The sequence below is a fragment of the Rhamphochromis sp. 'chilingali' genome, assembly GCF_963969265.1.
Source record: "Rhamphochromis sp. 'chilingali' genome assembly, chromosome: 11".
Classification (NCBI taxonomy): Eukaryota; Metazoa; Chordata; class Actinopteri; order Cichliformes; family Cichlidae; genus Rhamphochromis; species Rhamphochromis sp. 'chilingali'.
Window position 1 is genome coordinate 27,745,574 of NC_137938.1, and position 23,678 is coordinate 27,769,251.

Sequence of the window (23,678 nt, forward strand, 5' to 3'; positions counted from 1 at the left end):
CAGATGAGTGTGCAGATGTACACTCATCCCCCCTCCAAACGCCTTCAACTCTTAGTTTTTTTTTCTGTTCTCCCTGATGGAGCTCAGTCTGGGGGGAGTTATTTTTTTTTCTCCTTATCTTTCCTCATGTGGTGCATTTTCCATTGTTATACCTCTCTGACCTGTCTTCCCCATGTGATGTTTTTGTGTAATGTATGTATGGCTGGAGGGTAAGATGGCGCCGCAATAGCTAGGTTTCATTTGACGTAGACGTGACGTCGACGTAAAGCGCGAAATTTGACTGGCGGTCGGAAGTGAAAAAGATAAGCGCAAAATCACAGACAGACAGTACGCAAAATGCCTATGTCCTGTTGTGTTTACGGATGCTCCAGTAGGTCGACCAGAGAAACTGATAAACGGTATTTTAGGGTACCAAAAATAGCCCAACGAAGAGGAGAACAATGGAAAATTCTAACCGAAAAACGTAGGAAAAAATGGATTTTAAATTTACGTTTACAGTCGGGAGGAGCAGAGTCTGCCAATGCCCGTGTCTGCAGCGACCACTTCGTCAGAGGTAATGTTATGTTTGCAAACGAACTTATTAGCATTAGGTTGTCGTTAAATTCTCGTTTACTTAGTGCTTTTAAGTTAGTAGTCTAATATTGACTTGATTGGGACTATAGGCTGCCCAAGTGCTTTGGATGACGAAGAGTCGGAGGACTGGGCTCCGACGGTCAATCTCGGCTACGAACGAAAACCCAGATCGGAATCAGTTCTCAAACGAGAGAAAAGAATGAAGCTTAAGGCAGAACAGCATCGATGTGCAGAGGCGATTTTGGATATGCAACAGACGGCTGAGAATGGTTTACCTTGAAACAAACAACTGTCACTCTAACGAAGTCCTAAGGATGTGGCATGTTTGTTGACGTTAAAGCCGCTACCGCTAACTGTTAGCGTGTTTAAGATAAAGCAATATAAGAACAAACACTCACCCTTGCAAACACCAAACTGTATCCATCACGGAGACGTTTTTTTCCAAGGTTGTGGACCCACCCGCTGACAAAAAAATTGTACGCCTCCAGACTCTTGAAAGCTTTCATTTGCTGCCTAGTGTAGTAAGAAGTCTGGAGGACCAAGTAGTTGGTGATATCCACAGCCTCGATAGTAGGCAAATCCTTTACTTCTGTGGTGTATTCGGACATTTTCAAAGAATACGGATCACGTCCGATATATTTTTTAACTATCTGTTTATATCTCTCCCGAGAAACGGGGTCTAAAGTTGCACAATAGCTGCTCTCCTGACTCTCCACAGTGTCCTCCATGTTTACTTCCGCCCTCCACTCAAAAATCGCGCTGCCTCCGCACGTCATCAGAACCACGTGACCGCAACCCAACTATTGCATGCAATAGGTCAGCAGCCTTAACATGAAATTTCCCCTTGTGGGACTAATAAAGGTATCTTATCTGTCTAGGAGAGAGGGCAACAGACATTTATGTGACAGGCTACTTGAGGAATGGGGAAGTGTTCTATTACTGATTTTCAAGAACAATTGCTATCTGCAAAGCTGTAGCAACTAGAGAGGGTTCATGCTGACAAGCCATACCATCAAGATGTAAGAAAGAGTAGTTGAAGCTAGGTTACAAAGACAGGTGACTATTGGTGAGCAGCAGTATTTTTCATGCTGAAAAAAGAGCAATACAGATGCAATGCTTACTTTGAGAGTGCTGATGGAGAATTACAGCTGCACTAACGCTCTAAAGAAAGCATATGTTGGTTTGCCAGGACTGGCACTGTGGTACTGCTTGAGAAAGTCAAGTGTGGCAGAGAAGTATGTGAGAGTGGTGCAGGACATGATGTATGCAGCAGGAGTGACAGATGGGTTCAAAGTGGGGGTTGAATTACATCAAGGATCATCTCTGAGCCCTTTCCTATTTGCAATCTGTGATGGATAGGTTGAAAGATGAGACCAGGCAGGAGTTTCTATGTGTGATGATGTTTGCAGACGACATTGTGATCTGTAGTGAGATTTGGCAGCAGGTGGATGAGAGCCTGGAAGCATGGAGGTATGAGCTGGAGAAAAGAGGAATGAAAGCTAGTAGAAGCAAGACAGAATATGTGTCTGAATGAGGAGACAGGTGTAATGGTGTGGAGATAATGAAGGTAGGATTTTAAGAACCTGGGGTCAATCAATGAACAATGCACAAAAGAGGTGATGAAGACAGGCAGGCTGGTGTGGATGGAGAGTGTGTTGGTGATTTGTGACAGTAATGCAAAATAAAATAAAAATGTAAAAATAAAAAAATAGATCAATTTCAAATAAATCAATTCTTTTGTTGAAAAGGCAACATTTGAAGCAATATAGGAAAAAGTAGAGCTTGAAAAACATTGAGTCATTAAAATCCACCTGGAGAAACTTTTGATGGGCTGCAGGGAGGGATAACTTTTCATTCTCAGTCAGTTATAACTACCTATTACTTTTTTTGCTGAACAGAATAGAGTTGTACAGTTTGCAGTACTGCTGAATGATGAAAGGTGATTGATGGGGGTTTTTTTTTGTATTCGGGGGTAATTTGAAATGCTTTTATCATACAGTGGCTGCTAAAGTGGCAGCTGTGATTAGGCTCCACTCTACAGCATCATACAATGTTCACTTAGCAATCAAAGTCTCCTGTCTTTGTCTGATGCTTTTTTTCTCTTTCTTTCATTTATTTCTACAAATGCAAGCTAGTGCAGGGCAACTGGGCAAGTTTCTGACTTTCTTATTTGTCATTTACCACAACAACAGCCTCATATTATTTGTAATACCCATTGTTTTGCATTAGGAGTCAGTATTTAGAGTATCATATTTCAGTATGTTTTAGTATTTTTGCCAATAGTTTGATTGGTGAGCTTGAAATAAGGTAATGTTTGTATTATTATTTATTGTTTTATTATTATTTTTATTTATTCATTTTAGACATTTTTCATTTTAGATTAGTTAATTTTTTATTGTTATACATAGCAACTAGCACGTTTTTGATGAGAAGGTTTTAAACGCAGCAAGGCAGCAATGGCGGGTAACAGCATAACTCCAGCTCTGGTGTCTACCTCATGCTTCCTTACCTGTTTTTTTTTCTTGTGCAGGCTTTAATTATCTGGTCCCACCTGGTCTGGTCCCACCTGTGCAATCTTGTCTGCTGATAGGTTCCCAGTGTTCTGCCACCTAACTGGGGATTGGCCTTTTGTCTCATTATTAGAGCAGGATAAGCAACAGCATTATAATAAAATTATGCACTAGTATATGATGAGCTTTCTCCGATGGGTTCCCTCTCCCCCCCTCCCAGCTTTCCTCTCCCTTAGCGACAGGGTGAGGACTTTGGCCATCCGGGAGGAGCTCAGAGTAGACCCATGACTCCTCTACATCAAAGGGAGCCAGTTGAGGTGGGTGTGACAAGGATGCCTCCTAGGTGCTTCCTGGGTGTTCTGGGCATGTCTCATCAGAGGAGACCCCGGGTCAGATCCAGGACAGGCTGGAGAACTATATCTCTAAGCTAGCCTGGGAACACCCCTTGGTGTTCCCCAGATAAGCTAGAGGACGTGGCTAAGGAGAGGGAGATCTGGGCTTCTCTGCTTGGGCTGCTGCCCCCGCAACCCAGCCCTAAATAAACAGAAGAAAATGGATGGATGGATGGATGGATGGATGGATATAATGCCATTAAAAGATCTAAAGGAAAGCAACACGATGGAAGATTATTAAGGACACAGCAAGTGACAAATATCCAAAACCAACATTAAATCCAAAATAATCTGGCTTGTGTCAAACTGTGACACTATGCATGAAATGTGCTTGGCAGACAAAGGTGGTAACTTCAACTTTGAAATGAAAAATGTGTCAATTAAAGGCCTCACTAAAATACAATATGAGAATAAGCATGACCAATATCAAAATGTGCATTCACTTGACCAGCCCCTCTTATTTAACTTAATATGACTGGCTGTTGTCGTTCAACATAATCCAGAACATCCAACATTTTTGATTTATAAGGCCTTTGCATCTCTATAGCATGAGGGAATTAGATATTCCTTTGTTTGGTTGACTTCAGTGGCAGACTCCATGAACAGATCATGTTACACACACATTGTGGTTGACCTTGCACGTGCTGCCATGCCTGGAGGGGAGCTCCTCATTCTTATGCCAGTAGACATTATACCAAGGTGGGGGTGAAGCTGAACTCTGCTATGCTGGAAATCAAAGGCAGCAAAAGTCAAATGTATAAGCCATTTATATATCATGACCTGGATGACTGAGAACCTACACTGACAGACTATTGATTTATAATGTCCATACAATTGCACAACATATAAGATTGTTGCAACGTCTTGGTTTACCTGTCAGTCTGAAGCAGAAAGAAAGAAACAGATGATGATTTCATCTATTTTTGTGTTAAGTTTTTAAAAACATGAGTCCATTAGAGTGTCTTTTAGTAAAGGTCTTACAGCAGCACTGACATTTCCTGACAGCAGATAAGGCATTGCCCCCATGAAGCTGTGCTTGTTCTTGGAGTCGATTTCCGCTGTATTTGCAGTACTGTCTCCCTTCACCACAAGGATGCTGGCCAATTAAAATCTCAAAATCTGTGTTATTCAGCACAACCAAATGGCTGTTGACTGCTGTGCAGGAGCCTACAGCGTGGAGGACGGAACTTCCTATGAAAAGTTTAGCGGGTTGGCTTCCAGATGGTAGACAGATCTGCTTAATGCACCATGGGGCATGGTGAGCACACTGCTGCAATAAAATTAGACTAGTCACATAGTACACTTTCTAGGCATTACAAGGAAAATGTTATTTCTATTTTATATGTTAAAAAAAATGAATGAAGATGTCTGAACTATAACTGAACTGGTAAATAATTTTAGGTGGTGTCTGGTGGTTGGGAGGGGGGCGGGGGTTGTTAAAGAAGAAGCAAGCATCAGAAAATCGATAAACATACTAGAGTAATAGACTGTATGTTAAAGATGGACACAGCTTTCAAGTCTAAAAAGTTAAACTAGTCAGTAGACGTCTATTGAAAATGTCTATCGGCTCTCTTCATCGAAGACCTCAGTAAACACTACAAATCAAAATTATATAAACAACACACAACAGTATAGCAGTCTATGTGGAGGAGCATCAGTTTGAATCTAAGAAGTGCTCCTTATAAAACTGCAGGTCTACCATGTAAGTCAGAGGTGGGCAATTCCAGGGCTCGAGGGCCGGTGTCCTGCAGGTTTTAGATCTCACCTTGGGTCAACACACCTGAATCACATGATTAGTTCTTTACCAGGCCTCTGGAGAACTTCAGGACATGTTAGGGAGGTAATTTAGCCATTTAAATCAGCTGTGTTGGTTCAAGGACACATCTAAAACCTGCAGGGACATCGGCCCTCGAGGCCTGGAGTTGCCCACCCCTGATGTAAGGGGATGGGACCTCGCTAACCAGTGGGTAACATCATGTTACCTAAGTGCATAATTAGTGTATCTAATTATTAGGGGTGCAACGATATTCGTATCGATATTGAACCGTTCGATACAGTGCTTTCGGTTCGGTACGCATATGTATCGAACAATACAACATTTGTAATTTATTTTATCAACTTTCCTTCCGACGATGCTGTCTGTGTTGAGCGCTCAGTGAATCTGCGTTCGACTACTCCGCCTAGGCTGCACTGTCGAGCGCAGATCCACTGAGCACTCAACACAGACAGCATAGTCAGAAGGAAGAGCGCAGGGCAAGCTAGCAAGACACATGGACCTCCCCCACCCTCATTCAGATCTGGCGTTTGGAATTATTTTGGTTTTCATGTGACGTATGACCCTGAAGGTAAGCGAGTCATGGACTAAAGTAAAACAGTATGTTGGATGTGCCATGCAATGCTCAATTACATGGGTGGGAACTAGTGTGTTAGCGCAGTTAGCTCGTTAACGTGTTGGCCGTCTAGCCCCACACACGGGGCGATCGGCGGTAGCTCGTTAACGGAGATTTGCCGTGTTGTGGCGTTAAGGTCATTTCAACGAGATTAACCTGAAAGCACTAGTGGGAACACAACGAATATGACTGCACATTTACGCAGACATCATCCTAGTGCAAAGACCAAAACAACAAGCATGCTACTAACTTTAGCCGAGTCATTTAGACAGCTGTTAGCACATGATTCTCCTTATGCTGCTGAGAATATAGCCCAGAAGAAGCGGATAGTATAGCTTTTATTTTGGAAAGAGCCATTTCTCTGTAATAAACTCTCTTTTCCAAAGATGAGTGATTCCTCAATCAGATACAGGGCTTGCAATATCGCTAGCCCGACGTCCTGGAGCTAGCGATTTTTTTCAGTCGGGCTACCAAAATCTATCTCTGCCCTGCCCGTCGGGCTATTGTAGGAAGGAAAAATATATGTCAATGCTTTTGCATTCTTTCAGAAATGTAGCTGGGTAATTATGTCATTGGCATCGGTGAGCCACTGTCAATATGTGACATATTGAAATCGCGTTTGAATTTGCGCTTGTTTTTTTGCTTTCACTTTGCAATCGCACGAACTGTGTATAGAGAGCGACAGCACTGATCTGTGAGTGATGATAATTTGTGCACCAATTCCTCTGACATCGTCTTATTAATCGTTAGCTTACTATGCAAACATGACAAGTGAAATCTCCCGCAGCTTAAACATGTGAGAGGTTGATCGCGCAGAGAATCGCTGAGCTTATGTGAGTCCGTGTGTAAAAGCATTTCAGTTCTGCTGAGCCAAATAAGACAGGTCAGGGTGAAGAAGTGACAGCCAAAGAAAAGCTTACCACAAAACGGAGAAGTTATGACAAATCAGACTATAAGGCAAAAAGAAAGTGCAGCTTTATGGTTTCATGGACAAAAGAATTTCTGTGGCTGCAATATGACGAGCTATATAACCAGGGCTGCACATAAGTGGTCCGCAGGTGCGCATTCGCTGTCAAAATAAAAAAAACACGCACAAGGGTTCGGGTTAAATTTAAAAACTGTACTTTTGAGTTAAAATATATATTTATAATTTTAATAAATGACAAATTAAAAAGGCATGAACATTTTTTTTGTGTCGAAAAAATATCGAACCGTGACACCAAAGTATCGAACCGAACCGAACCGTGAATTTTGTGTATCGTTGCACCCCTACTAATTATGGACTTACATACTTGCACTTGCTGTTTTGAATGTATATATTCAGAGTGAGTGCAGATGTTGCACTTGAAATGGTCAAAAGTTGAGTATGGAATCCTTTCATAGCATAGAGAAAATGTCTTTGTTTATATAAAACTCTTGTGGAACAAATGGTAAGCATTTCAAATGTTCTTTTTATGAATTTATACATTATAATAAATAGATTAACAAGTTTGGTTTGCTACTTAAGTTTTTTACAATTGCAATTTTTTGCAATTGTTTCGCATTTATGTTTTGTTTGTTTTTTTATTTCGTGTCATGTTGTCTTTAAGTTATTTGTAATTTTCATTGATATGCAGTCAGTGGTTTCACAAATTGTAAATGTTTGAAAAATGCCACAGCTGGCATGACAAACACTGTAAATGCTGCAATGGTCATTCCCTGTATTTGCTAAACTTGCTGATTTGAATGTGAGACAACACAGCCCTCTAGAAATGCATGTGCAATACTAGTACACAGACACAGAGGTGTTGTAACTAAAATACTAACAAATTGAGTGTGATCCTGCTGATATGCATTGTGGATGTACTGCATTTATAATTTTGTGGGCAAGTTCAATTGAGTTTACTTTTCATTTTATGCTCATGTTGTCGAGGAGGTGAGACATTGTGCTGTGCCAGGTCCAGAGGCAGAGGGGCAGGTGGGTGATGACAGAGACGGGTGCACAGACACCATGAACAGAGAAAAGGAGCCAAGACTTGCCAAGCATACACAGACACCAGCAAGCCCCCAAATGACACAACATATGGAGTACGACTGAACAATCCCTCCACCCTTCTCCACCCGCCATCATCGCAGCGTCTTTTCCTGCCACACAGCAGCTCTGTGAAAAACAGGCACTGACACTGCGACTGGAAGTGGAGAATTTGAATATTTTGCAACAATGGCAACAGCGTTAGGCAAGTCCTCCAAAGACATGTTAAATCAGATCCTGATTCATACAGAGAGAAGCTCTGCTGAAAACATTTAATTTTGTATAATAAGTGAATCAGTGAAGCTTGTTATTAATAATATTTTTCCCTGCAGTTTCAGAGAAGGTGAGGTGCCATCATAAGAAGACAGAGGGTATGAATGAATAGCAGAAAGTGAGTGTTATAAGATTTATTTGTGATGTTTATGTCTTGGTGTAATCAATGCAGTCAATGTGCTGTCCTCTACAGCAGCTGCCCACCTCTCAATAATGAGGCATAGGCCAATTACTGTCCAGATGACTATCCACTCATTCATTAAAGGCGCACTCCTTGTCTGCAAGCCAAAAAGGAAACAGTACAGGGAGGGCATGACCTTGACTTATGATTACTCCACTTTTATCAAGGCAGAGCCCCCCACCCCCAAACTTTCTGGAGCCTTTCTTTGTCATAGAAACAGGTTATCTGGTTTTCAATAATTCAGAGATAAACATGATCATGGCATGGAAGCAATCGTGTATATCAGCTATCACAGCCCAAGAGCTCTTTGTCTTTTTCAGTTGTCCCCCTTCCTTTCTGGGCTTATTTTTCCCTTCCCCGTCTCCTTCTCCAACCATCACAGTTCTACTTAGTGCAACTCCACTGTAAAAGCCTTTACCACCAACCGCACCAGCAGAGTATCTATGACTGTAGGACACATCCAGTTGTGCAGTGTGCAGCGCTGGCGCTAACAGCAGGCTTTACACCCGCAGTCATTCAGCTGATTCACATGCTGTCACAATTATGAAGTGCTTGAAGCTGAACCAGGTCAAGTAACTTCTTTCCTGCTGGCTGCCTCTCAGGAGTTCATAGCTGCTTCTGCAGAACAAAACAACATATTCAACCCCAGATTTTCACAGAAAGTAAGTAAGTAAGTGTATATCTCTGGCACCCTCAGTTGGCTGCCGATGCATTCGGTGACAGCATTATGACCAACTCTATGTACATTTGTATGTGCTTCATCACTGGTGGGTATTTTTCAGCAAGAGAAATACTTGTCACCATCTGTCATCTCCCACAAACACATGGACAAAATGGCTTATGGTGGTTACAGCGAGAATAAGAAAACAGAACAGTTTTAATAATTTCATTATATAGACCTGGATTCCCCTACAGTTTATAGGCTGCGTTAGTTATTCAGGGCTCGAGACATGTATATTTATATGTGTAAACTAGCATACCAAGTGAGCTTAGTTAAAGGTCCAATAAATGTACTATAAACCGGGAACGCATGGTATTGCAAGACTGCATTGATCATTAAGCATTCATATATGATTTTGTGCAACAGAAGCATTAATTATTTAATGTAAAATCTCAGCAATTTCTCTGAATTAAAAGTATTTCTGCATTGCAGTCATCACGAATAATGAGTTATTAATTATGTTTGTGTCCTGTTCATGAACAGTAGAATGTTGATGTTGCATCTTGGATGTGTTTAGCTTGTTTGGAGAGTGAGAACCGTGGATCCATCCTTACTGTTTTACTCTCTTTAACCTGAAAACCAAGCGTTGGTTGGCCTGTTTAGAACCAGGAATACTGTAACTAATTATTGCCTGACACTGCGGCCATCATAGTGGGATAGTGTAACACCCGTCCCACGTTCTATTGAGAGGGGCCCTGGGTTCCTGTTGTTACTTTCCTATTGATACTCCCTTTTTAATGCTTATGGTATTAAATATGCAATAAAACTACACTATATGGAAATAAATCACACACAAGCAGGTCAATTATAAAGTTAACTCCACTTTAGTGAATGCTGAATTAACAACACAAAGAAAATAAGTAAAATCAATAAAGTTTGTTAAACAATGGTAAGGTATCTACCTCAACAGAAACAAAATAATCAAATAATATTGTGGGCCCACACGCACTCTCACCAAACACACACACACACCTCAAGTGCTACAGTCTTTCTGCTAGCAAACCCCTCGTTGCAGGCCTGAGTCGTGGCTCTGGTGCGTTGGGACCTAAAACAATATGGTCGCTTCACTTGTTGCCAAGCAGTAAAAATAAAAAGCACGTGCAAACAACAGTACTCACACCTCCAGGCAGTTCAAGGGGATAGCGGGGAAACTGGCCCATACGGTAAAAAAATACATTTTTCCTGGCCAAAATATATTTCAAATATATGGTAAATATATTTTGTATTTGTGATGCTCCAAAAAAATATATTTTTGAAATTGAAAATATATTTCTTTCAAACCAAAATACATTTCAAAACATATTTTAGGGTGAAGAAAATACATTTCCAACCTTACAGTAGAATGTATATCAAAGTATCCTTTATTTAAAATATATTTAGTGCAATAATGATGATAATGATAACAATACTAAAAGTAACATGTTTTATGCACATCTGCAAAAAACAGTTGGATTCAAACAAAACAGAGTCAAAGGTCTATCACGAATTAGGTTGTTTATTCATTTGCTTACAGTATTTCACATTACACAATATCTCACTATAATGTAGCGTTCATTGACTTTGAAATTATCTGTCAGTGATACAGTAAACAAGATACAACAACTGCTATGTACACTTTAGTTTTTGACAATATATACAATTTAGTACTTAAAGGAACACACTCCACTGTTTTGGAAATAGGCTCATTCTCCATCTCCCTCAGAGTTAAAAATGCAGCGTCTTCTTTCTAGATCCGTACGTTAGTAGGGCTCTGGAGCGTGATCTTACGGGATGGGGCGTAGCCAGGATTTTTGGTCAAGGCGCCATATTAGCAGGCCAAACAAATGCTTGCTGTGTGGTCGGTTGTAATGTTAGATTGCACTACCGACAAAGGAATAAGCTTGAAAACAGGCTCTCTTTTCATTGTTTCCTCACCTGGAAACATCATGAGGGAGCTTATGTGTTGGATGTTACCAAAAGAAGGCGTCTAGCCTGGATAGCAGCTGCGAGACGAGCTGATATTCAGTTCTCTACCAGCCACAGATATCTGTTGGTGTGCTCCAGTATTTTCATTCAGGTAAGTTCTAAATAAGTTCATATTATTATTTATAGCCTGTTAATTTTATTTTCAATAGCACAAACTTAGAACAAACATGCAGAACTACCTTCTATTTATAGAGTTGCTAATTATTTGGCATTATTGCAACAAACCAGCCTATGAAATGAATGAAACAAATCCTGACTGGGTTCCAACACTACACATGGGGCACTACGAAATCCCTGCTTCAAACTACATGCTACATACCACCATGCCAATCAGATTACTTCTTCCATGTGAGGGTAAAAAGGTGACCTTCCTGGATAAGATGGCAAAGGTTTGCTGCGTTTTGGTGAACATGTGCCCCAGTGTGGTAGTAAAACCAGGGAAAAATGCTCTTGTTAAATACTTTTAAGTCTTGTGCTGTTTATGTAGTGATAAGTTTTCAAAAGAGACAGTAAATTACAGAATGCTAGTAGTGGGTGATATTATACAAATGCTGTCATGATTTTATGTGAACATTTTGTCATTTGTAAACTATACATAACATTTTTTCTACATTGTAACTGATGTGATGTTCGACAAAGTGCTTTTAATTAAAAATAGGCAAACATTTCTTTGTTTCTTTATTCAACTTTTGAACAGTGGTATTTAGTAAGTACATATTCAGTAAATGCAAAGTATTTACATGGCCCCTAAATTAAAACATTATGGGTTATTCAGAACAGAACTATGCTTGGAAAAATATTGTCCCATCAGTTGATCCAACTCCTCCACAGTAGCAGGTGGAACTTTTCTTTTTTGAGGATGGCTTCTTTTACCTGTCACAACGAATGGTCTGTTTATGTTTTGATCAAGAACCTTTTTTTTGGGCAGCTGAAGAGGAGAAGTCTATCTTATGGCCAACCTCTGGCTGTATCTTGGTCATATTACCCAGCAAAACCCAGTATGCAGGTTCATCTGTAACAGTCCTTGTGCCACAGATCCTCACTGTTGCTTCTACATTAAACAGAAGAGCAATGACATGGCTGCAAGTCTCCACGACTCTAGCCATACAGCTGCAGTGGGCGGCTTCAACCTTCCCTGTGATGCTCACAATGACCTGTGGCTGCAATGCTGCAATTCAGTCTTTAAGAGTGCAGGACCTAAAACACACACAGACAAAGTTCATTTAAAGACAAGAACTTTAATAAGCCAAGTCCGACACAAATGTGTTTTATTTACTTTCAAATCCATTTATCATAAATGTAACAAATAAAGTGTTTTTATGTATCCATCTATAGAACGCTGCATGTTATATTCTAAATCTGCATGTTTCTTTTTAGAAACCTATCAGCAAAAAATGAACCTAAAGTATGTAATGCAAGGATGTAATCACTTTCAAGAGGGAGAAAACATAAAGTTCGACTTTAAGTGACAACTATGGACACCTAATATGACAAGCAGATTCTGCAGGTCATTAATCAATGTATAAAACTAAAACAGAATGTATTTTTAGTGACACAAGACACAAACAAGGAAGCAAGATGTGTAATTAGGATTATTTATAATAAATATGAATTAATTAGGGCAATTTCTTTAACCATAAAGAATAACTAAATCCTTCAGGACAATGTCACATCAATGCACTGAACTCACTATGTTATCCCTCTAACAGAGCCTCTACATGTTCTCACTGTAATTTCCCCCTCACGAATGAATTTTTGCTAGCACTAATTTGAATGCTGGGGGGAATCAAACGCATTTTACTCGCAGTACTCAAGCTGACTTACCTTTGCTTGAATGACGGCGTACTCACAACGTGGAGGCTTAAAAATAGCCAAATCTTGTACCCAGTCCTTGGTGAATTGGATGTGCGCCTCCAGAGATTTATAATTGCGAAATTGGTGCGCCGTGTATGCTCTGACTCCACAGACAAGGTATGAGAGTAGATCATGCTAAGTCAATAGCGGTTTGGTCTTCAGGGTTTCTACTCCACGGCTATATTTCATACGGGTCCACATTTCAACAATCAAGTACCGTCTCTTTGCATCTGGACAGAATCTGTCTCTATACCGTCATTTTCTTTTGAGCTACGTTTCAGAATGGTTCGTAGCAATCTTGTTTTGATTCGTGACCTGCCAAGATGGTGCTGCGCTCCCACAATGCATTGCGACATTACGTCAACTCCAAAGCCCTTTGCGTGCAGGAGTGTATGCGCATGCGCATTGCCACGGTGGTTTAAAAAATAAAGATATAATGAAAAGTAATTAATAAAAATTAAATATTTAAACATTCCCACAAATGTGCAATGAACGTGCAAAAACTCTCTTTAGTAGTTGTTGCTGTTTCTTTCTTTCTTTCTTCTTTTTTTTTTTTTTGAAAAATAACGACGTCTCTGAGGCGCGAAATCTGACAGCGAGAGGAACGGCCGGATACAGGAGACGGGAAGAAACAAGCCGATTATGTTCGCGTTAATTAAGTGGTTGGAAGATGTAAAATTCTCAATTCTGCCAACTGAACATATACGAGATTTTAATGAGGATGAATAATTAGCCGGCATGGAGGAAACGGACCTTTATTTCGTGGAGTGGCGACAAGAAGCCAAGGCGGGTGGCCAGTCTAAGAAGCCTCCATCATCAAGCTAGCAGGTGCCTTTTCCCATATAATATTACTTTATTCTCGTGTATTTGGAACGGAAGCGTAGAGCTGCCACCCAGGCAAAAGAGAAATATAAGTATATCACGTTATAACGTGAAAAGTTTATCGTTCTAACAATATACTATCATGTTTGAACAACATGTTTGAACAACATTGTACGAAAAATGTACATAATTATCACGTCCGTACAATATTGTGCGAACGTGACAATTATGTATATTATAATAACGTGATATTATATTATACAAACATGAAAAGCATAATGTTAGAACAATAAACATTTCACGTCATAACGTGATACAGCTCTATTTTTCTTTTGCCTGGGTGGCAGCTCCACGCTTCCATAATTTGGTAATCAAAATATGTAACTTAATTAATTATATTGTGACGTACTTTTGCCTTTTCTTATTATTCTGCCTTCTCAATAACTATCAAAGCCTATTCACATTTAATTTGGCTTTCACAGAAATCCTACCTCTCCTTCTGGCTACAGAGTACTTACCAAGGTTAGAAACAAAGAACAGTTATGCTTTATTAATGTTCGCTAATTACAATGTTCCACATTTCCTTGCTTTTTAAGTCATTTTTAGGCTTTTTAGAGTTTTTGTTTTTTATTTTTTTAGCAGTAATGTTTCTGCCTATTTATTTCAGCCCATGAAATCGAATGCAGATCTTCCTAATGTGAGATTTACATAAATGTAAGTAATTTTGTTTGTCATTGTCATTAATGTTGTTGCTGTTCTTGTTTTTGTGCAGTTTGCAATCATATAAACCTAGCAAGCATCAGTCAGCACAGTGACTAACCTAAACAGATTCTTGCTTTATTCACATATATTATATGTAATTATATATACCTGCACATTGTACCTAGGGTTGCAGCCACTTGGCCCCACCCCATTGTTGTGACAGCCCTGATTGTACTTATACACTGCATCTGAACAGGGAACAGTCTGCCACATTAATGTATTTTTAAGTGACTTGTTTGTAATACATGAATTTGTTTTTTACAGATGTCAAAGTCTCAACCTCATGCTGCCCTCCCCCATCCTCCTAAAGTAAGTATTTGTTGTTGTAGTTTTTTATGCGGTGTCTGTGTCACATGCTAATCATAATTATTGAAATAACTGTTTTCTAACAGATTTTCCAAAACACTAGTTATGTTTGTTGTCATTCAGACCAATACTACTGCTTAGACATTGTTTAGTGGTCATGCATGTTTGACAAGCTCGTTATGATACCAAAACAGTAGGCCTATCACAATAATCGATATATCGACTTAACACACAATACATGTACATGACCTCAATAATTGTTGATGATGTAATTTATCCGCCATTATATTTACAAAAATAAAATATAATGATAACAAAACAATAACATTAAATAACATTGTTTTCTATTTGTTAGAAAATTTACTATTTATTCAAGTTTTTAAGGTATCTAATATTTTGATTCCTAATTTCAATGATCTAAATACTTTAAGAATTAGATGTTGGTTTGTCAATTGAAAGTGTGTAGATCTTGCATTATTATGGTGTTATATTATGATTATACATTCAAAGACATAAAATGGTCTTAAAATGACAATGACATAACTTGTCGCAATTGTTTATGGGGCAATATACCGACCAACAAAAAGTCGCTATCGTAACAGGCCTTCAAAACAGACGGTTTTATGATTGATAAATTCAAAAAATAAATACATTTAATTTCTCTGAGATTCTCTAATATTCAGTTACAGTTCACAACACAGTTAACCGTACATGCAGTATTATACTGTAAATATAAATCTCTGCATTTAGCATCCCACTAGAAGCGTCACAGTTACTGCCTCTTTTTTTTTTTTTTTTTTTTTTTTTACAAATACCTGTACTATCACTAACACATTTACTGTTTTACTTTTAGCCTGTGGATACAAATGCAGATTTCCTTAATGTAAGTTGTGAATTTTAATTACATCATGTTATTTTTATTATTATTTATTTATTTATTTTATTTTACATTCAAATATTTCAAGCTTCTTGGTTAAAGAAGCTTGATTGCTAGTAGGTAAAGAATAGTTCACCTATAATTCATATTCCCAATTAATTTCTCACCTCTGATTGAATGCCTTTGTTTGTTTTCCTTTTGACTATAACAAAACATTTTTGCTGGATATATATGGTGAATTTATATGCATAGATACAGTCGTAGTGCTTGACACATGCAAACAGCAGTAGATGTACTAAAAAGGAAATAATTACAATCATGATGTTGATTGCTGATGTCAGTATATATATTTTAGAGGAATGTTTTGTTTTTCACCCAAAATGAACTATATTGCTTCAGAAGAGATTTATTACCCTACCGGACTCTTATATATTGTTCTGTTTTTTGTTTGTTTTTGTTATTTTCAGGTTCAATGGTGCGTGTTCTTCTAATGGCCGCCTTCCCACTGGAGGTTTTGATCCACAGCAATTTAAAAGGTAATCAGCTTTGAAAGTCAGTTCAAATGGTTAGCTAATAGTACTTTAAAAAGCCTACAACTCTGTCACCAGTTTCTTTACCAAAAATTACCCATAAAAGTATCGCTCAATAGCATATATTGTAGTTCAAATGTTTAGTTGTACAAATATCAAATTTTTGGAAATCTAAAACTAGTCAAACACTCAAATGTTCATGCTTTTTATAGGAGGACAGAGCAAAACGGACATCGGCGCAGAGTGAAGAACTGCCCTTGATAAGGACACTATGACAGCCATATATAGTAAGTGAAGACTTTCTGTGTATCTAAAATTGCATACAGCACAAGTAACTTACTTTGCAACCATTAAAATAGGTTGTAAAGTAAGTTACCAATACAAATAGGTGATGATGCATTGTAGTGGTTGGTCTCAGACAAAGAAGGTCAACAGATTTATGAATGCTGGAAGGTAAGGAGAGACGACCAAAAGGGGTGTTAGCATTACTGTAATGTGAACTGGATAGACTTCCCATCTAGGAAAAAAAAGAGGTAAAATTATGCGTAAAATATATCTGTATTAATATCTGTATCTATATAAACAGAAATATCTGTTTGCTAAATGAAGCCAGCTAACATAAATCACATTTTTATTTTAACTCTGATAAAAGTAATAGAACTGTGACTTTTGTTTGTTACAGTGGCGGTAAGGAAGGGGTTTCCCAGCGTGTCCAGAAGGGCTTTGAGGATTGCCGTGAAAGCTGGGGGAACTGAGACTGCTGGAAAAGGAAAAGAAATTACATTTTAAGTATGCTGACTTATGTTCATACAATCACACACACATATACACACACACACACACACACACACACACATATGTGTGTGTGTGTGTGTGTGTGTGTGTGTGTGTGTGTGTGTGTGTGTATATATATATATATATATATATATATATATATACACACACACACACATATATGTATATGTGTGTGTGTTTCTTTTAGAATGTTTGAGTATGTAATGAGAATAAACTTATAAAATGAATATTCCTTGCTTGATTGATATGCTATATGTATGTTTTAAACATCAAATAAAGATTTCTTTCAGATGTTACATGTGAATGTGTTTTCTTAGAAATATATGAAGGGTTAAATTTATATTTTTTTGAATGATTTTAAATAAATTTAAATTGTATTTTGAAATATATTTTATTAATATATTTCAAAATATACAAAAAATGGCCAAAAAATATATGTGCTAAAAAACATTTCAAAATACATAAACATATTTCAAAATGTATTTTAAAATACATTTTGAAATACATTTCAAAATATACAAAAAATGGCCAAAAAATATATGTGCTAAAATACATTTTAAATATATAAATATATTTTAAAATGTATTTTAGCACATATATTTTTTGGCCATTTTTTGTATATTTTGAAATATATTTCAAAATGTATTTTAAAATATATTTTTTTACCGTATGGGGGGTCACGGCTACCAGCAGGCCGCGGCAGCAGCACTCAGTCGTCGTTTCCACGTGCTCCCACGTGAACACATAACTTCAGCACACCAGCAGAAGGGACCTCTCTGACACGCCAGCAAGACGTCCGTCTCCTCCTACTGAATCACACAACCCTGCTAAATGCCAGTTCACATGCTATAACATTCAATCTTAGCATTAGCTTAATAAATAAAAACAGAGCAGAACAAGAGCTTAGCGAATATGCTAGGCTACGCTAGCGGCTATGTTAGCAGTTGTGCTAGCGGCGGTGTTAGCGGCTAGTCGCGGTTAGCAGTTAGCAGTTAGCCCGTTTTACACAATAACATTGGGTTCAAGTGTCAGACAAAATTCACATTTACCTCACAGTAGGGTACAACAGTTCTCGACTCCAGTTAACTATCCGTCAACCCGAAAATACGTCGGTCGCCCTTCTATGAACTGTGTTCACTCGACACTGTTCAGCTCTCGTCTCTCTCGCTTCCTGCAGAGTGCACACGGCTCCCCACTTACTCCCACCCCTCTACCTGAGACTACTTCAGGGTTCACTGGAGCTGTAGTACATATCAATACCATATCAAAAATAATGACATAAACCTCAAAATACAAATAAGAAGGTTGTGCATTTAACTGACACACATCACATACTTTGCAGGCATTTGTATACATTCTTGAACACATTAAACATTTGCAATTAACTATCAATATTAATGAACAAATTTAAATAATGAGCTACTTATATAGCCAGGGCTACAATAGTTTAGGACAAGACTATGCAAAGTAGAATCCACAGCAGTGAAATAAAGACTGACAGGTGACTATCCCCAATACAGACCACCATATGCATGCTGAAATCAGCCGCAAGTTTGTTTGGAAAATCACAAGCAATATTTGCTGAGTGCTCCCAATTTTGTAATTGGTGTATAATTTAAAGGCGCCATGGTAGTGGTGTCATTAGTATTTTTACTTTAGGCCTTACAGCATCTTCTCGTTGCATTTTTCTCATTTTAGAAAGCCTGAAGAGAGGCACAGATTGCATGCAACAGTCGATGTTCAGTTAGTTAAAAGATGAAAAAAAGCCAGGCCCCGAAAAAGCCAAAATTAATCAAATCGCAGGCTCAGCATGCGTGGTGAAGGCAAGTCTCTATAATGAATGTTGTATGAACAGGAGATGGATTGGAGGGCTTGCTAATTTAGTAACGTAGAAACTAATGGCTTTTTTCCTCTTGTATACTCTGCCATTTCTGTGGTTGCCTCTCTCAGCAGTGTATATTTTGACCATTACTTTTTTGAGGAAACTGTCGGTCTCTGTGTGTGCATGCGTGTGTGTGTCCCTCCTCTTCTTTCCCTCGCTCCCTCTGCTGATTGCTATTCGTGTTTCAGAGGCAGCCTGAACCCTAGAGCTCAAAGAGTTCAGTATCGACAGTTGTCCACAGTAGTGAGAAAACGAATGAGGAGGCAGTAAGAAAAGAGTACGAGAAGGAGGAGAAGCCAGGAATTCATTAAAACAGTTACTATGTTAATAAATACCAGTTTACGTTTCTAACAAAGGCTCATGTAAATTTACATAAAGGTTGATCGAGTGCATCCATCTGGAACATGAAGTTTCTGTAACAAAAGAAGTAGCTGCCTCGATCACACTATTTTAGGCTGCAGTTCTCACCTCGAGCCTTTATGACATTCAAACTTATATAATTTCTCTCAGACAATATGTGTACATCTGTGTTTTTGCATGCCATCTTACACCCTCAAGCTTAAATAGCATGCCGCTTCTTCCTTACTCCGCTCGCTACCCACCTGCAACATACATATGTAAATGTCCATTTAAAAGGGATTTATACCTTTTTTGTTAGAAATAACAAAAAATACTTTGATATTAATGCATGTACACTGCCTTCAGCTGTTTTTATCTGCAAGAATTTTCAGTGTAACGCTAACACATTATAATGAAATGTAATTCCCGACTACCGGTTCTCATGTGGTCTCCAACTTCAGATTCGAGGTTGAATTCTTTGAGATATAAACAAACAAATACTCAAAACCATATTAAAGATTACATGGCTGCATATATCCTCACTATTTATCTCTCTCTCAACTCGTACATGCGAACATGCCAACACACACACACACACGTATACGCCTACTTACGACCACTGGAATATACACCCTGGCAAATACTGTTTGCTGATATGCGGATTGGGTTCAAGAGCGGAACAGTGAGCATTTCAATCTAAACAGTAAACACTCTTAATTGGATTGTGTGCTTATGTGCTTTGATGTGAATCCTCTAAGGACTGTATATTATTAGGCCTAATTGATTCTGATACATATTTACATGAGTTTAGAAAATTACCCCCCCCCAAAATATAAATGAAAAAATAAATAAATAAAGTGAGTGGCTTCATCATGAGTCTAATTGCCACCATTTGGTTGACACTACCATTACTGACGCATTGTGTTATTGAGGTGCACTGCAGACTTCCACATTCTTACAAATTAGGCCCAATGGAGGCAATGGGAGCCGAGCAAGAGGGCTCACCATCACCCTAAGGCTGAGAGGTAGAGCACTGAACTTCTTTTGCTAGCCTTGAATACTGTCACCTGCCTGCGGAGGGTGTGAGTCAGGCAAGCCAACCTTTTTCTCTACATATAAGTATTTAAAGTCCCCAAAAATGTCAGCCAACACAATGCCAATGCAGTCACTTTGCTGATGGGTAAGACACTAACACCACAGTGTGTATGTGGTCTGTGAGCGCTACAGAAATCCAAAAGTCAGACAGCAAAGTTCAAGACCACTCTAGCCCATACTTAACACTAGACAGATGGCGTTCCAAATGCAGGAGCAGAGGATTAGGTCTGGAGGTTGATTGAAGGTTTGTGCCACTTTTTGGCACTGTTCTCCTCCGGGTGACACCGTGGTGGAGGAAATAACACGAGCTCCTTGGCCAAGCGGGCATTCACATCTTTGGTTTCACATCACCTGCAATTTGAATTCCATTACTTGCCATGCCACACTTCAAATAAAGCTCGGTCCTATTAATTACCAAAGTATGGGTTCAGGGTAAAGGTGAACGTGCAATTACAGAATTAAATCAAGGCCCTGTTTAGCTTGTCAGTCCTGACAGAAATAATTTGGGTGAATTATTAAATGCTTCCACCGCTCTCAGCTGCTTCATTGCCACCTCAGAAATATCAAGCAGCGAGAATCCACCCTCTGCTCTTTCTTCTCTAAAATAAAACTGTTAATTGTGCTTATTTTAAAGCATGATTAATAGATTAAGAACTGTTACTGTTGTATGTAAACGTCTTTGTGCCGTCGATGTTTTCTGAACCTTTTAATGAACGAGGTCAAGTTTAATGAGATCATTCTTAATCAGTGGTGGTACAGTGATCTTGCAGACATTGTATTTAATTATCATTCTTTTAGGTCCAGTGAATTAGAAGTTTTAATTAGCTACTGTTCAGATAATATTAAGTTCCGAGGTTATGCTATAATTAGCATATTGGGCTTGCAAAAACAGTCAAACTTACACAACAACGAATTTTATTTCAATCCAAACTTCTTCTGCTGTGTGTGTGAATAGAATTGTACCAGCTGTGGCGTCAGTTTGACCCGCACTCCTTTTTTAAATGTGTGTTTCTCTTTCCTTAAATGTAAAAAAATCCAAATGTCTTGTTTTGTAGAGTTCTGCTGCAAGCAAGCATTTTAACTAATTTTCTATAATGAAGCAATTTGCCAGTGGCTGACTAGATTCAGTGGCTGAGTTTTGGTCTCTATGACAACCAGCTGTCTGTAATTAGCAAATCAAGCCAGGGTGAGGCTTTAGGCAGTCCGAGTGGCTACAAAAGAAGTCAAGTGGCAAGTGTTCCAGTAATTGTGCTGTCATGAAGTTTATGCTGAAATAACTGCAGGAATGAGTTTTCTTCTCGTGGGTTTTCTCAGGTATTTAAAGCTTAAGGTTTTCTGTGGTTAAAAAACAATTACAGCTTCTCAGTGCTGTGCTATTTGGCTTACTGATTTTTTTTTTTTGTGTGTGTGTCTGTGCGTTTTTTTTTGTTTTTGTTTTTTTTGTTTTTTTCTAGCACTGTTGTGCTCCACTCTGTGTCAGCTGGTGGTGCATATTGTGCTAAAACAGCAAGAGGTATGTAGTGCACTTCAATGGATGCTGCTACTTTAAAAAAATATATAATTACCAATTAGTGGGTATATTTGACACTTCACAACAATGAACCGGCAAACAGGTTTGTTTTGTCTTTGTTTGTCTGTGCTGTAGCCCGTGCAGCTGCTTTGGGTTTGGATTATCCTGGAGTACATGGAGCGCCTGAACTCTCTGGACCAGCTTACCATGGAATCCCCCCTCACCCCTACAATCATGAATGGTTTGAGACTGTACCAAACATGGCCACCCCTCAACAAAATTGGCCAACTTTTCATAACGTGAGGCATAGACAAGCTAACCTAGGAACATCTGACAGATTTCTAATGACCCACGGCACTTACGGACCAGTTCAAAATGAATACACAACAAAGCCAGAGCACGGCTTTCCCAGAGGACAGTCGGTCAGTAACCGCGGTTCCAGTTTTAAAGGGGTCATGCGTGTTGCACTACCAACACGAGCTGATGCCCCTAGCCAGTTTGACCTTGTGAATAGGGATCCTCAAGGTCACTTGGTTGTCTATGGTGAACATGACCTTGTTGTTGATGAGTCCGTCCCAAATAGACAGGGCATTTTTCACCATGCACTCCCCCTGCCCCAAAACTGGGGTCATGGTGCTTACCAGAGAGCTCGAACTGTACATGGCCTCAGAAGAAAAGGGCCTGTCCTTGGTTCAAATCACTTTAAGAAAGTCCATGGAGCAGCAAAGACTAGTTGGGGTCCTCTTATGTTTGGTAGTTGGAGATACAGATTTCCTGGCCTCAATGCTAAACAGTTTGTTCAAGGTACCCCAACCCCCTTGGTGGTCTGAGAGACATGAAATCAGATCCCGTTAGACTTATTCAAATGAAAGGGTCTGACATTAAAGGCCCTGGCATATAGCTCTGCTGTCTTGTCAGATGGTGTTCCTTTGACTTTTTTTTTCTTTTTTTGAAGTTAACAGGGAGGCTTTTTGTGCAGGGTGGGGGTGAGAAGTGAGTCTACAATCTTAGTTTCACTGGAGACAAAGGGGAGGGATGTCCCTCCTACACTTATCTGTGTACAAGCGCCTATATTGTGTGTGTGTGTTTTTTTTTTTTGTTTTTTTTTTGTTTTGTGGGTTTTTTGTTTTTTCCTCACGTGTAACTCCAAAATGAGTGATATTACACACCCTCTACTGAATATAAAATTTGTAAAATGGTTATGGTTCTCTGGGGGTGTTTTTGTTTTGTTTTTTAAAACACTCTCCCACCGCATTATAAATGACTCACTGGGGCCTGGATGCTACCACAGTGCCATCTGTTGGTTCCAATGGGTAGAGAGCCTTTGGCTCACATTGTTGTACACAGGTGCTGCTTAATGGAGGGTCAGCCTTTGACAAATCCCATAATCTGTTTACAATCTGTTGTTTGCAAGTACTAGTAGAGGCTATGCTAATTTTTTTTCAAATAGCCTTGGCATTTCAGTGATGGCATGCTGCACTATTGGTCTGGAGTTTCCAATTAGATAATTCAGACCGTGCAAATTGGTATCACTCATTTTATAAAACAAAACTTTTTTTTTTTCTCACCAATGCAGAACATTGTCAGGAATTGCTGAAAGTTTGTGTGAAATGGTACACTGACCCATAAATCACTCAAGAGCCTAAGAGTGGGTTATGCGCACTAATCTTGAATGTGAAGAGGGAAACTGATGACGGAACAAAAATAAACCAATTAGCTGTTTGTGATAAGCAGGAAGGAAATCAATCACGGGAGGGTGGGGAAAAAAGAATTCAGTAGCTGCAGTGAGTTTGAACCCCACCTGGCAACCTCGCATGTGTTTATGTTGGGCTAAATTCAGCGAACAAGTGAAGACCCTTTCAAAATATATTTTGCAAGACAGGGAAAGGA

General features: G+C 39.0%; 3 long non-coding RNA genes across 3 annotated transcripts; 2 read left to right on the forward strand and 1 right to left on the reverse strand.

Annotated features, from left to right (window-relative positions):
- The first annotated feature begins 13,429 nt into the window (after positions 1–13,429).
- On the forward strand, positions 13,430–17,014 carry LOC308406265. Its single transcript, XR_013973497.1, has 8 exons — positions 13,430–13,698; positions 14,175–14,214; positions 14,360–14,406; positions 14,719–14,763; positions 15,614–15,643; positions 16,105–16,173; positions 16,380–16,454; positions 16,850–17,014. It is a non-coding gene; the product is annotated as an uncharacterized lncRNA (long non-coding RNA).
- Positions 15,650–18,137, reverse strand: LOC308406266. The gene is made up of 3 exons (XR_013973498.1): positions 18,012–18,137; positions 17,629–17,771; positions 15,650–16,927 (listed from the first exon to the last, which is right to left on the reverse strand). It is a non-coding gene; the product is annotated as an uncharacterized lncRNA (long non-coding RNA).
- Positions 18,138–21,512: 3,375 nt separating this feature from the next.
- On the forward strand, positions 21,513–23,247 carry LOC308406286. Its single transcript, XR_013973503.1, has 3 exons — positions 21,513–21,592; positions 21,733–21,791; positions 21,924–23,247. It is a non-coding gene; the product is annotated as an uncharacterized lncRNA (long non-coding RNA).
- Positions 23,248–23,678: the final 431 nt, after the last annotated feature.